Below are 15,021 nucleotides of genomic sequence, written 5' to 3' on the forward strand. Positions count from 1 at the left end.
GGAGACTCTGCATGTCCAGGACATAGGGGGACACTCAGAGAGTAGGGAGCATTAGTGGCAGGGGGAAGGAGGCAATCTCCTTCTGGCCTGGAGATTCAGTGTGAATGTGGGGCAAAGGGACTCACCTGGGCCTAGCCCAGCCAGCTCACACACGGCTGTGTGACTGAGCGGCACTGACAATCTTCAGGGAGCTCTGGGTGCTAATCTGACACAGTAAGATGTGTTAGGTCTTTATTTTTATTAGAAATGAACATTTTTCCATTCCCAGCTTCCCTGGAAAAAAAAACTTTTCAGTCTCATTAGAGGCAAGTGATCCTATTTAAGAAAAACGAAGGCTTTTCTCCTGTTACTTCTAAGAAAGAGCAGACAACTGTTTTCCCCTTTCACTCCTGGCCCCTTCCCACACAACACACTGACCACCATACAACACAAGCCAGGTGCTGCAACGCACACACACACACATTCCCCCAGGGTCTTATACTCTGTGTGTGCACATAAGTGGGTGGGTTCAGTTCTGAGACATGTGATGATTTGCTCCCCGCCTTGGCACTTAGCAACCCTTCACACTCCTGGAGACGCTGGGCTAACTGACAGGAAAGCCTCCTGCTTTGGTCTTTACCATGCCCCCCTTCCCTTGAAATGCTCTGTCTTCTCTGCCCACCATCCAGCCTTTAGAAAGTTAAATAAAATAAAAGGCAGAAAGCAATGATGACTCTGGCTGGTCCTGGTAAGGGCAGTGGGGCCAGTGCAGTGGAAAACATGTTGAAAAGTGTCAGAGAGCTGTGTGGATGAATGTCTGTGTCAGCCGCAGGTGGTGGGAGGATAGAGAAGGGGCTTGAGTTTTCGGCTGGCTTTTATTATGCCTCCAACTGTGGCCCCAGCTAAAAACTTGACTCCCTGCGAAATAACCTATTTAAAATCCACAGTCAAGCTGAAAAATATCAAAGTTCTCTTGTGGTGGGGAGTGGGGGGGAACCTTAGTTGAAATAACAATGGCAAAGCCCCCTAACCTGGATTAGCAGAACCAGGCTACATTACCTCATAGCGTCTCCTGGTTGGACTAAAGAAGACCAAAGCTGTCAAGTGAACTATCCCAAAGTTCTGGGGTGATAGGGCTCGCAGGGGTCTGGATTAGGTTCATCTCTATCTGTGATAGTGGTCACCTCAATACAACTCACTATTGTTTAGCATCTTTCATATGTACTCAAAGTGTCTCCCAAACTCCAGAGAGTTAAATGATACTGTTAAAAATCACAATATAAATAGGATATGGGGAGAGAAATTAAGAGATACAGGTAGGCAAGTGGGAAAAAAGGATTGCAGCTGAGATTTGATATGAGATGGAAATTGAGGCAGGGAGATACAGGAGCTGCAGTTAGAGGTGAGATGGGGCAAAGACACAGGGTAAAGGGGATGGAGTGGAAAGACAAGAAAAGAGAGACAAGGTCTCTGGAATAGTTTAGAACAAGTTCTTGTCCATGGAAGGGTTAAAAACAAGATCATTTAAAAAAAAATCTTTGCAGCCATATTAAAGAAGAGCCAACATTATTTTCATTTATATTACACGGACTCCTGTGAAAGTCAAGGGGCTCACTGTATGAATACAGAGTAAGAGACAGTCCCTTCATTTAAGACCAGGCACAAGAAGTGAATGTAAGAAGGAAAAATGATGGTGGGAAGACAAAAGAAACACTAGTAATAAGATCACATGTTTATACAGGCCATCTATGTACACTAGTTGGTTTTGAATGCTCAGTAATTCAGCAACTTTTACACTGTTCTGTGTATCCAGGTCATGTTAAAAAATACAGTCCCTAATAGAAGTTTGTCTACCTTCTCCTTAGCATGTTATCCAAAGGCTTTTTGCAAGCAAGAACTTCTTGCTGTATGCCTCAGACTTGCACACTAGCATGGTACTACCATGACATCAAAAAGTCACATTGCCTCCGTTTAAACATTAAAGTGTGATCCTGGTCAGAAAAGTGATTCTGCAGGGAAAATATACCCGCACCTCAATGACAACTCTCGGTTCCACACTGATTCTCTCTTGGTGGCTGGCAGATGAAAACGTGCTCAGTTTGCAATGTGATTTCTCTCGCTATGGACTGCACCAACTCAGTCTGGTATGTGAAAATCAAGCTGTTTGCCCTCTTTCCTTCCCACACCGTCACCCTCCGCCATCAGGACTAAGGAGTCCGGAATGAAAACCTGACTCAGCCACTGATGGTGCATGTGCCAAAATAGCATCTTGCCTGCTCTTCCACAGCGAGGTCGGCTAGAGAAAAATTTGTCTGTGGCAGTAACCCAAGCACCTAAATGAGAGAGACACAAAGGAGAGCATCCGTGCCAAAGGGCTGCTGTTAGAGTTGCTTTTTCTGGCCACAAGCATACTCGACACAATCCTGTTATCACCTGGAAACACAAGCTACTTGACAAACTACCAGTGATTAATAGAGAATGGTTCTGCTTATTCAGTTTAACTTTGGTGAGAGTGTCAGAACACAGGGGCTGTGGGGATAAGGGCAGGTATTATGAACTTGTCCTTGGATCTAAATAGTGTAGCCTCTTGCATCTATTCCTCCCCCCCCCCCCCAGTGGAACTCCCATTGAAGTGGATATTTCACTGATAGAAAAAATAGCTATCATTATTTTTTGTTATTTAATGGGTGCCCCAGGGTCAACCAGCACTGTACAAACACAGAGGAGGAAACATTCCTTGCACTCAAGTGGTGAACACCCGGCCCTATTGAAGTCAAGGGGAGTTTTGCCACTGACTTCAATGGAGCCAGGATTTCACCCAGTGTGCTCAAAGTCTAATTCACACTAGGGCAATAGACTTCAAACAAATGAGGCACACTTGGAGGGGCCAGACAGGAGTGGGAAAGATATTGTAACTACCTGGATTGTCCTCTCTGGCTTAGGGCTTTGCAGAGGATTGTTTTCAGAAGGGAGTCAATGAAGAGAGGGAGGAAGTTCCATACAGAGTGGTGGTGAAAAAAAAGGGAGCAGGGAAGGAGATTGAAGGTGCAGAGAAGAGAGAAGACTCTGGGCAGCAGGAGAAGGAAATGAAAGCTGAGATCTAGGCAGGGTGGAATTGTGCAGGGCTTTGAAGATGAGGATTAGAAGCTTGATTTTTATGAGGAAAGTAAGAAGCCAGATATTCAATATATTGTTTTTGGACCATGAAACCCTGTATATCTGACATAGATAGGTTCTGGCTACCTGAGAGGCCTACCCCTCTCTCCATGATCTCCCCTGGCAAATGAAGTTAGCTGAGGTATTTGGGTTAGAAGTCCACAGAAGCACAGAGGTCTCAGGGTGTTCTTAGAGGAGGACCCTTGACTCTGAGATTCACTTCTCTTCACTGGCTGAGCAGAGATGCAGAGCCCATGGTGGAGGATGTTGGGGAGCTAGTGGGTAAATTATAGTGCTGGGGGGGAGTCTTTGGGGGTTTGCTTGGAGACTGGCAAGGCAAGTTTCCTCCATGTTGCCCTGCCAATGTTCTGTGGATAAAGATAGAACACAGGTCTAAAGGGCTGCTATGACAGAACTAAAAACACCTCAGAATTAACAGGAAAATGCAACTCAGTGTCCTCCCCCATTGATATCACACCAAACAGAGGCAGGCTGGTCAAGGCTAGGCCTTCCCCCTTGGGGCTTGTATTCATCCTACACTCATTGCTGATGCTCCGTTTTGAAAGCAGTATCTGATGCAGCAATCATATACTGGACCTTCACAGTACACAGCCCTTTCCATTTGAAAGCGCTAGTGTGGCAGGGAAAAAGCATTTATGGCAGGTGCAGACACAAGAGGCATGTCATTTGCAAAGGGTATTTTTAATGCTGACATCAAAGCAAAGAACCATGTGGTGCTGAAACTTCTGTTTGTCAAAAAGCTATAGTTTTAGGACTCTTTCCCCCACCTGTTTCCTCAGGCCTGATCTTGAAACACTGCATGTTACATATGGGGCTGGAGCAATGCAGACTTCGCCTCTGCTCCCCATTTTGCTTTGTTCCTGGAGTTTTCTTGCACCAAAACATTTCCTCCTGTCAAATTCTTTACCTAGAAAAAAGTTAACTGACATTTGCATCTTCCCACTGTGACCCGTCTCTGCACAGAAAGCCGTGCTCAGGGAGGTGCCCCATTACCCTCTGACTTTCCTTACACTCCAAGCTTGTCCATATTAATCAAAAGACCTTGCAGCCTAAACAGGTTTAGTGGCTACTATGAAAGAATCCAGAGTGAGAAACATGGCAGGTTCCTCGCCTCAGATCCCTCGATGAAGATGAGAAAAAAAATTGAATAAAACAAAAACGCACAAATACACACATAAATTTAATGATCCTCATGCTGGAAAAATGTCCAAATGTATCAGGGGAAAGTTGTCTAAGCCAATCACAGAAAAATGAAGGGCCAGATTATTGCCACTTTTACTCAGATTGTGTAGTACCTTGCTTTCTGAGTAGCCCCACTGAGTTCAGTGGGACTCTTCACAAAGTGAGTAATGGCAAAATGTGAGTTATGGTGACAAAATCCAGCTCTAAATGAACAAGTGATGGATGGACTTCATCATCCTCAGGAAACATGAGACCCAGGATGGCTGAACTGGTCCAGATGAAATAAGAATTGACCTGATTTCCCAACCTAACCTTGAATTGAAATGGAAACAACTGTATTCTCAAGTGTGAGACAATGTGGGCAAGTTTTGTTTGTTTTCACTCTTTCTATAGACTCTCACTCCTGGACTATGGTCCATGGCAAATGTTCCCAAATAGCTTCTCTCTCTATCTCTCCCATCCAATGATCCTCACAGTAATGTCAGAGAACTTATACATATGGTAAGAAAAGCTATTCTTGTGTTAATTCTGTCCAGCCAGAAGAGAAACAGGAAGTATCAAAACTTTCTCAAGAAAATCTACAACAAAATTTTTACCCCAAGTTTCCAGAATTACAGCTTCCAACATTCTAATTTAAATAAGTTTGAATATTACTCTTCTATACCTAATTTTATATATATATATATATATATATATATATATATATATATATATTTTTGCATGAGTGGCCATCAGTGGGTTAACACCACTTACCACTGGGATAATATCAATGTTTAGCTCTGCGCATCTGAGAAAGCAATGGAGCAGGTGGGTGTTTTCTGTCGGGGGATTTGGCAAAGAAGACACTGTTGGGTTCAGATTGTAGCTGCCAATTATCTACGGTATGAATAATGACTGAGCTGTCTTGCAGCTGGTCTTCAAGCCCAGATGTGACCCAAACCTCTGGGTGTTTGGGGCGGGATGGTGAGGGCTGAGAAATCTGCTTTGTAACACCCAAGGGACAACTTTTGGGAATGTCAGTGACAACTAATCATATTCTTTCCCCTTGGTGATAACACTATTGGGAATGTTACTAGTGATCAGAAATATGTGTGTATGCAGGTGAGGGGAGGGGAGAAAGGAAGCAGTGAGGAAAAGGGGTGAGATGGAGTTAAAGACTCTAGCTTACTACAGGTGTGGCAATGGGATGGAAGATTTCCTCATCTCCTACCTGCCTACCCCCCAAAAGTAAAAATGAAATATCTGCTATGTCTTCTGTTCTTTGAAGGATAATGATACACTGCACTTCTCTGTAGACATCAAGCACTTGAGTCACAGCCTATTAAAGTCTACTGAAAGACCCCCCTTGACTTCAATGGACATTTCAGACCTAATTTCAGTTTATGTTTATAACTTTACATACAATTTTGCTACATGCATTTCATCATGCTATTATTGACCAGTGAGGTATTAATTTTCAAATGATACCTCACAAGACATATTTTGCAGAAAGATTATTACAGTAGAATGTGGGGTGTGAATACAGGGGTGCATTCGGTCAGATCATCTCCTGGGAATATGAATGACCAAAGACTCTTCATGGAATGAATAGTAGATCCCTTTGTAAAGCGACCTGCAAAGCAGAAGCAGAAACAAAATCCCCACCCATTGTGCACTGTTGGAGGCAGGCACCTTCACGCAACCTTGCATCCAAAGCCCTTCATCCCTGTTCCTAAGCAAACCTGGGCAGGAAACAGTCAAATGAGCTCCTGAGCAGCTTTCTAAACCCAGCCTTCGAGAGGGCTCTGGGTGCTGCAGTGACAGCAGGCTGCAAAGAGAGAGATGCTGGAATCGCTGCAGCTTTTGAATAACGTAGCAGTGACATGAAAAATCCCTAACTAGAGCCTGGGGAATCCCATCGGGGGCAGGAGGGGTGTGCCACCTGTGTGCCAGAGATGTCTCTCTGGCTCTCTCTCTAGGTTCCAGCTAGCTGCATGCCTGTGGGCTGCCTAAGGGGAGGATCAAAAGAAGGAAAACTACAGTTAAAAATAATAAAAGAAGAAAGTATGAGTTTCATTTCCTGGAGGTTGGATAGAGTCTCAGAGAGCAAGAGCACAGACAGACACAGTGTGGGATAGATGAGAGACCCTGTCCCATTCCTCTTCACCACTGACCTCCAAACCCTGTGTAAGCATTCATAACCAAACCCTTCCCCAGCCTTGAGCTCCCTTCTTCGCCACCCAGAGCTTAATTGGTCCCAGGGGCCAATACAGCGCAATATAGTTCAGCTATAGTTTAAAAAGAGTCTGCAGATGGGGATTCCTTGCACAGACAGGCAGGGACTCCAGGGGAGAGGTCTGATCCAGGCCAGCAGAGTCTCTGTTTCTGTCAGCCACCCTTCTCCATGGTCCTTTTTTCCATGTCCCTCCTCATTTTGTTCTCGGGTCGGACAGAGCCTCATGGATTTCAGCATTAACACAGCTTGGCCCTTTGTGGCGATGTCTGTGTTTAGTGTAACTATGGTGTGAATTCAAATGTGTGGGACTGCTCCCCATCAAGCTCAAGATCTGCCGTAAGGCAGGATGGGCAAACTGTTTTGAATGAAGAACCAATTGGAGCCTTCATCCTAAACCCAGCTTGGGAACTTCTGTGAAGTTCAAGAAATGTGGCTAACTTGTTCTTTCAATTACTTTTGACATCTGTGTTGCCTCTGTACACCTGGTTTCAGGCAGGGTCTGCAAGCTGAAGTACCAAAATATCTCCATAAAATGTCTGTTCTTGCTGCATTTCCAATCCAGCTGCAATGATATAAGCTGCTCTAAATTTCCAAAAGGGATTAGTGATTTGGGATGTTTCAATTTTTGGCACTCAACTTGAGGCATCTTACCAGAGCCTCATTTTCAGAGGGTGGAACCTCAGCACCACCTGAAAATCAAGGTGGTATAAATTGGGCACCCAAAATCACGAATCATTTTTGAAAATGTAGGCCATGGCGTTTGGCTAGTTCTGTGAAAGCCCAGTCTAGTGGATATTACACCAGTCAAAACCTCTGAGTCTCGTGATGTTTCCCCTTTGCTAATTCTTACGAGGACAGGCACCAGCCAACTCATAAAAAAAATAAAAAATGACTCAAAACTTTGTTCAAACCTTGAAGTGAACCCAAACTGAACCTTTTATGTGGGTCTAAACCATTTGGTTAACATTTTTTTATTTTAAATTGCCTCGGCACTTTTCTGTTCTAGTTGGTACCAGCAGCCAAAGTGCCAAGCTGCTTTCACGTTATTTCTGATCCAAATGAAACAAAGAAGTACTAGAAACTATGCAAGATCCTGATCTTAGAAGGCTTCCAGAACAATTTCCAGAAAAAACAATAGTTCAGAAAGGTCAGCCAGACATGCAAATTTTTGAGTGCTGCTCCAAATGGTTTACATTCACCCATCACTCATTCTTACACTGTCCATGTTTCCCAGTTTCTTTGCTTCTCTGCTCACTGGAGAGACAAGACTGAATTACAAAACCCAGGTCTGGATCAGCACTTCATCAAAGATCCAGTGGCTTCAGTTCAGGTCCATCTCTGTATAAAGAAGCACCTTTAATAGCCATAAGCAAGGAAGAACTTGCCCCATAGTGTACAGAGTTGCCAAAATCATTGCTAATAAGACACAGGTGGGCAGCACATGAACAGGTGGGGGTGGGGGAAAGGGAGTGATGACAGATCTGTATCCATAATCCATTCATCCTAAAGGGCATTGGTTCATCTGTTACCAATTTAGGCCTTTTTTACTGGTAGCGTTAGAGATATTTAAGCAGGTGAACAATGTCCCACCCTGAAAGAATCCAGACCGGCAGATGAGAGAAATTAACAAAGGGGCTCTGAGAGGTGACAGGACTGGGGGAGTGATCTGCCATCACCATGAGAGAAAGTGGCCAGTCTTACTCCTTTCCATGTGAGCTACTCATATGTATTCACTTTGGATATCAGGTAGGGTCTCTTGTTTTCTAGCAGAGCTGCTTCTCTCCCTGCTTGAGTCCCAGGCAATTTCTAGTTACTTTTCCTTGGCCAACTGTATATGTTCTTGACTTTTCTCCACAGTCTCCCTATCAATTGCTTAACCTGTTTGAAAATATTATGGAGGCACTCCATAGTTAAGGTTGCTTTCCAATTTGCATTTAAAACAGAATCAAAATCTCCCCTCTCCCACCCCCACATTTTAATGGTTGAATTTCGTCTCTGAACTTAACACACTACCTTTTCATGAGCTACCTAAATGTTCTATAATATGCTTTTGGTCAAATATTTACAAACTTAGGCAGAGGAAACATTTCAAACTAAAGTGTTGCAAAATTTCCACTGAGATCGCAGTGTTTGTTTGGGCTTCTCCAACTACAGAATCACAGTCACTACTAACTCCAAACCTCCCACAGGTTTACATTCCCTCACCTCTCAGACACAGACCACTTTTATAATGTGAACATAAAACGAGCTATTCCCCATATTCATCATAACCTACAAGGAAATCCAACTGAACTACCCAGTCCCACCAGCTGCTTCCATCCTCCATTACTTCCAGCCAGCCAGTCTGACACACCAGCTATGGAGAGGCAGACTGGGAAGCAGGGAATTGGAGCAAGGAGAGGGGCTGAGGTGTCATGTTGGGCAGATGGAGCTCTGGACACTGGAGGTCTGCAGGGGCTGGGGAACAAAGGTTATGAGGATACAGATGGAGAAGCGGACTTGGATTGCTACCTCAGCTCCTTGGCAAAACAGGTAATAGGTTTGTGGGGAGCTGAGTGGGACGTGACTGTGAGTGAGGGCATATGAGGAGCGGAGTTAGCAGGAGTATGAATGGGAGAAGGATGAGTGAGGATTTGGACAGCAACGAGGGCTACCTCTGCTTCCTATCTACAAATGCTGACTTCAGACTTCTCCATCTAGAAATAACACATTATGGGCTTTATCAGTACAAACATGCATCCAGAGAATCTAAATTCATCAATCTAAGGTCTACATTTAGGTTGTGCATTTAAGTGTGATGAGGGTGAATTTGGTTGGTGCATTGTGCTTGCTTGTACAGTATGTTGGAAGTGTGAGGGTGCATGCTGGGATATGGACACTCCGAGGATGTTTGGGAGTGGGATGTCTGGGTGCTAGGCACAGGAAGGTGGGTGGCTTTGACTGATGTTCCCTTGGATTTTCAATTATTGTGTTGGTGGCATTTGCACTTGAGTGACCTTAACACTAAGTAAACATTGGGTCTGAGTCCCAGCTGATGTAAACAGATGTAGCCCCATTGAAATCAAGAGAACAATGCCAGTTCACACCAGCTGAGGAGTCAACCCAAAGTTTTTTGTTTGTAGACTGTGTTGGAAATGGTCTTGTTGCCATTTCTTTCAGCTGGAGGGGGCTAATGCTCCCTAGGTAACTGTCGTATAGTGACTTAGATTGTGTTTGTAGAATCATGCCTGCTGCTTTGCTGTTAGGAGATTGGGGTTCTGGGCAAAGAGGAAGCTAGTCAGAGCTGGAAAGCAATCATCAATTGTGAGTTAACGGAGTGACGGTAAAGATGTTATCCAAAACCCCTGTCTGCCTCATTATTCATAACATCCAGCTGGTGATTCCCCTTTTGGCAAGTTGTGAATCTGCAGCTTTGTTTTAATAATAATAGCAGTGGAAGCGCTTTAAATGAGAGGGTACAAAATACCATGCAACCATTCTGACAATATGGCAACTACTAAGCAATGAATTACACGGTAATTTCCATTTAATATCCAGCTTATTACATAATAAGTGCCATGTCATTACAGGCTAAATGAATTATTATCACTACGGCTTGACAAATTTACCTGACAAATTTAGCCTTTTTTCATCTTATGCAATTTTCACAAGCAGATCACAATTTCCTCAGATTTATCTGTTGTGTGAAAGCATTCAGCAGATATATTTGTGATTTTTTTTAAGTGTATGGATTCCCCATAAACAGCTCACTTTGAGGACCTGAGCTGTATTGGTTAGTGATGATTGGTCAAATAAGTCATTTGGTCTTGTTTGTGATCACTTATTGGATGATCGTGTGAATACTTCTGGCACAAAATACTGGGATGAAGATTAGAATTTGCAAACATTCATGCCAGTGAAACTTGTTTACTCGAATGTTCCCAAAAAGGGAACACAGGGGCACAAGTGCAGCTGGAGTAGAGTCATTTAAACTTTCTGAGCAAATATTGGCAGAAAGTTGCTGGCAATATTCTCCTAGCTTTATTATTTCTAACCTGTAGATTGCAGGGTGGAGGATACTCTATTTTACTGTACCTGCTAAGTGTAATAAGTTTTACTAGAAACTATTACTATCTGATAGTTGCCAGGAAATCCATAATTACCATGGATCTGATCCAAAGTCCATTGAAGTCAATGGGAGTCTTTCCACTGACTTCAATGAGCTTTGGATCAGGTCCCATGTATTTAAAGAGAAGTTATAGAGTTGATAGGTCAAGAAGTTAGCTGTAAGTATATAGGATTACATTCATTCCTTTTGTAACTCCACTGATTTCTCTGCACTTATACCTGGGACGAGTTTGGCCGGTCATGTCCGGGATATTTAGATGACAGGTCAACCCTATGCCTATTTGGGGCTAGATTCTCAGCTGGTATAAATCCACTGAACTCTAGGTGTTACAACGAAAAAAAATTCTTATTTTTTTTTCAGTTCATTCTCTCACTGTTCAAAAACAGATGCTCAGTCTTTCTAACATAAAATGCAATAAAGCTTTAGAAAGTGCCCAAACATGGACAATTTTGGCCCAAAAGATAAATGTTTCAGACAATTATAAGCAGAGAGAAACGGGGTTCTAATGGCAACTGCTTTCAGACCTTAATGAAGGCCGTGCCACCAGGTGGCCTATGGAACAGTCCCTCTTTAATTTAAAACTGTCCTCTAGTTCTGAACTGCTCAACAGCTTCAAATGGATTTTCAGGCTTAACTTTACAACGTTTTGCTACTTGAAATACTTCAAACAAGGCACTTCTTAGTCACCTTCTCTGGCAGTTAAGTAATCTCAGTTTCTTAGGTCTCTCCACAGGTTCTGTTAAGCCTCTTACTGCATGCTGTACTCTCCCTAACTTAGCAGTGTCATTCTTCAAATGAGGTGTCCAAAATTGGACACTAGTTTATGTATGGTCTAGCCAGGGCCCTTTCAATTGACAACACGCTTTCCTTGGACTTAGATTAAAGAGACTAACATTTTTGATACTGGTGAACTGAACTGAGCTTTTGAACACTGGATCTGCCAATCCAACCAGATAGGGGTGGGCAAACATTTTGGCCTGAGGCTATGAATGCTCACAAAATTGGGGGTGGGGTATGGGAGGGGGTGAGAGCTCTGGCTGGGGGTGCGGGCTCTGAGGTGGGGCCAGAAATGAGGAGTTCAGGGTGCGGGAAGGAGCTCCAGGCTGGGGCAGGGGGTTGGGGTGCGGGGCAGGGGAGGGGCTCCAGCTGTGGATGCGGGCTCTGTGATGGAGCTGGGGATCAGGGGCTTGGGGTGCAGGAGGGTGCTCTGAGTCGGGACCAAGGGTTTCAGAGGGTGTGAGGGGGATCAGGGCTGGGGCAGGGGATTGGGGCATGGGAGGAGGTCAGGGGTGCAGGCACCTGGCCTCACTTACCTCAAGCAGCTCCTGGAAGCAGCGGCAGGTCCCTCCTCTGGCTTCTATGCAGAAGCGCGGCTAGGCAGCTCTGCTTGCTGTCCCGTCTGCAGGTACCGCCCCCACAGCTCCTGGAAGCAGTGGCATGTCCCCCCTCCAACTGTGGTTCCCGGCCAGTGGGAGCTGCAGGGGCAGCACTTGGGGCGGAGGCGGCGTGCGGAGCCCCCTGACTACCCCTACGCATAGGAGCTGGAGGTGGGACATGCCGCTGCTTCTGGGAGCGGCTTGGAGGGGGGCAGCCTCTGACCCCACTCCCTGGCGGGAGCTCAAGAGCCAAATTAAAACGTCTGATGTGCCAGATGCGGCCCGTGGGCCATAGTTTGCCTACACCTGAGTCAGATCCTTTCCCTTTTCTGCATTAACAGATCCATTGTCTCTACTCTACACTAGTTATGAACAGGGCATCTGCAATAAGTAGTACAGGTATTCCCAAATCTGAACCATTTATGTGATATCTCCTTCCCGCCCATCACTTGGTGACAAAATGGGACCTGCCCATATCCAAATTCATTTGTGGTTTTGGGTCTGCAAAACAAAACTGCTGCAGTTTAGTGAAACCAACCAGTTCCCCTATCTTTTTGTCCGTTGGAAAATGCTGTAGCAACTTCAGTATTGTGTAATTATTCTCAGGGTAATTATCCGTTGTTGGTTTTTTTTTTTTTTTTCATTCTTCACCACCAGGAAGTACAGGATCATGAGACCATCAGAAGTCTCTTGACATAATGATAATTATCCATCAGGGACTTTAAAGATAATCATAAGCTACGAAAACATATAATTTTCCTGAATCTTTACATGGTATTTGTAGAGAGTACATGGTTGGCTAGAATTAAAGAAGGCGTCTGACAAGCCAGACAGTTATTTTGCACCAGTATATCCAGCATAAACTGTGTAGGTGAGAATGCACTTTAAGGCAGTCGGTAGAATCCACAGCCTTGCTTGCCATGAGCTATTGAGCTAATGAAAGAGCAAGAGATCAATATCACTCTTAATCATCATTTGCCCCCTGTCCCTACTGATTGTTTCCAGAGTGGCACTGAGGGAGTCTGATCCCACCTCCTCAACTAGAGGACAGAGTGTCAGGAGCACAGGTGTGAAATGGCAGAATATAACAAGAGAGAAACGGGAGGGGAGAGGGCAGCCTGTATCGGGTCACTGATCGGGGACAGTGCAACAACAATAATCCCTTGCCCTTCCCTAGCACCTCCCTTCCTGGATCTCAAAGCACTATAGGAACATCCAGGTATTTAATTGATAATCTCCCCAGGAGGGAGATTTGAATTATTTTCCTCCTTTAACAGGTGGGGAAACTGAGGCACAGAGAATTGAAGTGACCTATCCAAGATCACACAATGAATAAATGCCAGAGCTGTTCTGTGTCCTGGACTACAATTCTGTCCCACCCTGTAAATCAGAGCTAATCTGGGAGTAGAACTCAGCAGTCCTGACTCTTCTGTCACCACTGGAGTACACTACTTCATTCGGTAGGGCTGATTGGGGGAGTTGTAGCTGCCCCATTACCCTCCTTTAGCAGTCACCACTGCTCTGTTTGCTCTTCCTCTCAAGGATGAATTCAGCCAGTCCTGAGGAGGCTCATATTAATCACCAGGAAACTGAACTGCTGCCATCTTAAAGCATGCCCAGAATGAACAGCCCATTCTGGAAGCCGGGGCTGGAGCCCTCAGCTTCCTTCAGCGAGCAGCAACAGCATGTTCTTTCTCATTTGGAGGCCCACGACTGAAGATGCTGCTGCAGCCTTTGAGAGAGAATTAGACTTCATCAAGCAGTGCTGACATTTAGCATCAAATCCCCCCCTCCCATTATTCTGTGTGAACTTCCTTGTTCGCCTTTCAGCTGGGAATAAATTGTGCATTAGAGACAGAGAGAGAGATGAACTTTTATTAGCTGTTTATGGAAGAGATTAAAAATGTTCATTAGTAACCCCAGAACTGGCAGTGCTGCTCCTCCTCACTCAAATCAAGAGACCCAAAGAGCATCGATAGCAGAGCCCCAATGGGCCCCTAGGGGACACTCACCTTGTATTTATTTGGACTGGTATGTACTTGGAGGCTACATGCCCTTCTGCAGATGTGTGTCTAGGGGACTGGAAGGGAAATGTCATTGCTCCATTTCTAATGGGAAGCATCCATTTTTTTCTCAGCTTAAATCACTCTGTTTGCTGGCAGACAAGTTGACATTACTGCCTGGAAGTCCTGGGTGACTGCTGCACTGCAGAGGATCTGGGGCCTGTGCCACTCAATGGAGTGGATTTGAGATCCCAGTGAGGGGACAGTGGCAGCCCCACAGACCTCAGGAGGGAGAGAACATTCACTCTGGGGGCATGAGCACACTCAGGTGCTCTCCCCCTGCCACAATGGCAGGTAATGTGCAGGCTGGTTACATGCATGGGAAATTTAAGTTTATCTTGGTTCAAAAGTTCCAATCACACTGAAATTTAAAGCTGGGCATACGCTGGTTTTAACAGACCAGAGTATTGTCCACTGAACCCCAGCCTCCTCCCATGTGATGAGTCATTTTCCATGCGGGGCTTTTGTACTGGCAGTTGCTTTAACAGAAGGAACTGAGAAGAGTGGGCTGGGCTGTGGGCATGGCTGGGCCAACCCAGGTCCACCAGAATCTGCCACCACTGTGTGTGTCTGGTGCAACTGGAGTCCCTGACTCTGACACACTGAGCTTTCAAACATGTCCTTTCAGACTGGAAAGAGGCACTGTGCTCTGCCATGTGCCTCCCATGGGCTGTTACACAGGTTGCTATGCATTCTAATCAAATATTTGACTTGACTCTGGCTCGACCCCACTGTCCCTGAGATGGGGAGGAGGTCCCATACAGTTTTGAGAATTAATGGTATGTGGGACAGGGAGAGAGGAAGAAAAACTAGCAGGACTTCAAAGGCTCTGTGTCTCTTCACCAAGCTGCCATAAAAAACAATCCAGGTTTCCGCTGCTGAGTCCCAGGTTGCCCTAGCCAGGGACATCTTGCAGGGCAA

The sequence above is a fragment of the Lepidochelys kempii genome, chromosome 9 (assembly GCF_965140285.1).
Source record: "Lepidochelys kempii isolate rLepKem1 chromosome 9, rLepKem1.hap1, whole genome shotgun sequence".
Classification (NCBI taxonomy): Eukaryota; Metazoa; Chordata; order Testudines; family Cheloniidae; genus Lepidochelys; species Lepidochelys kempii.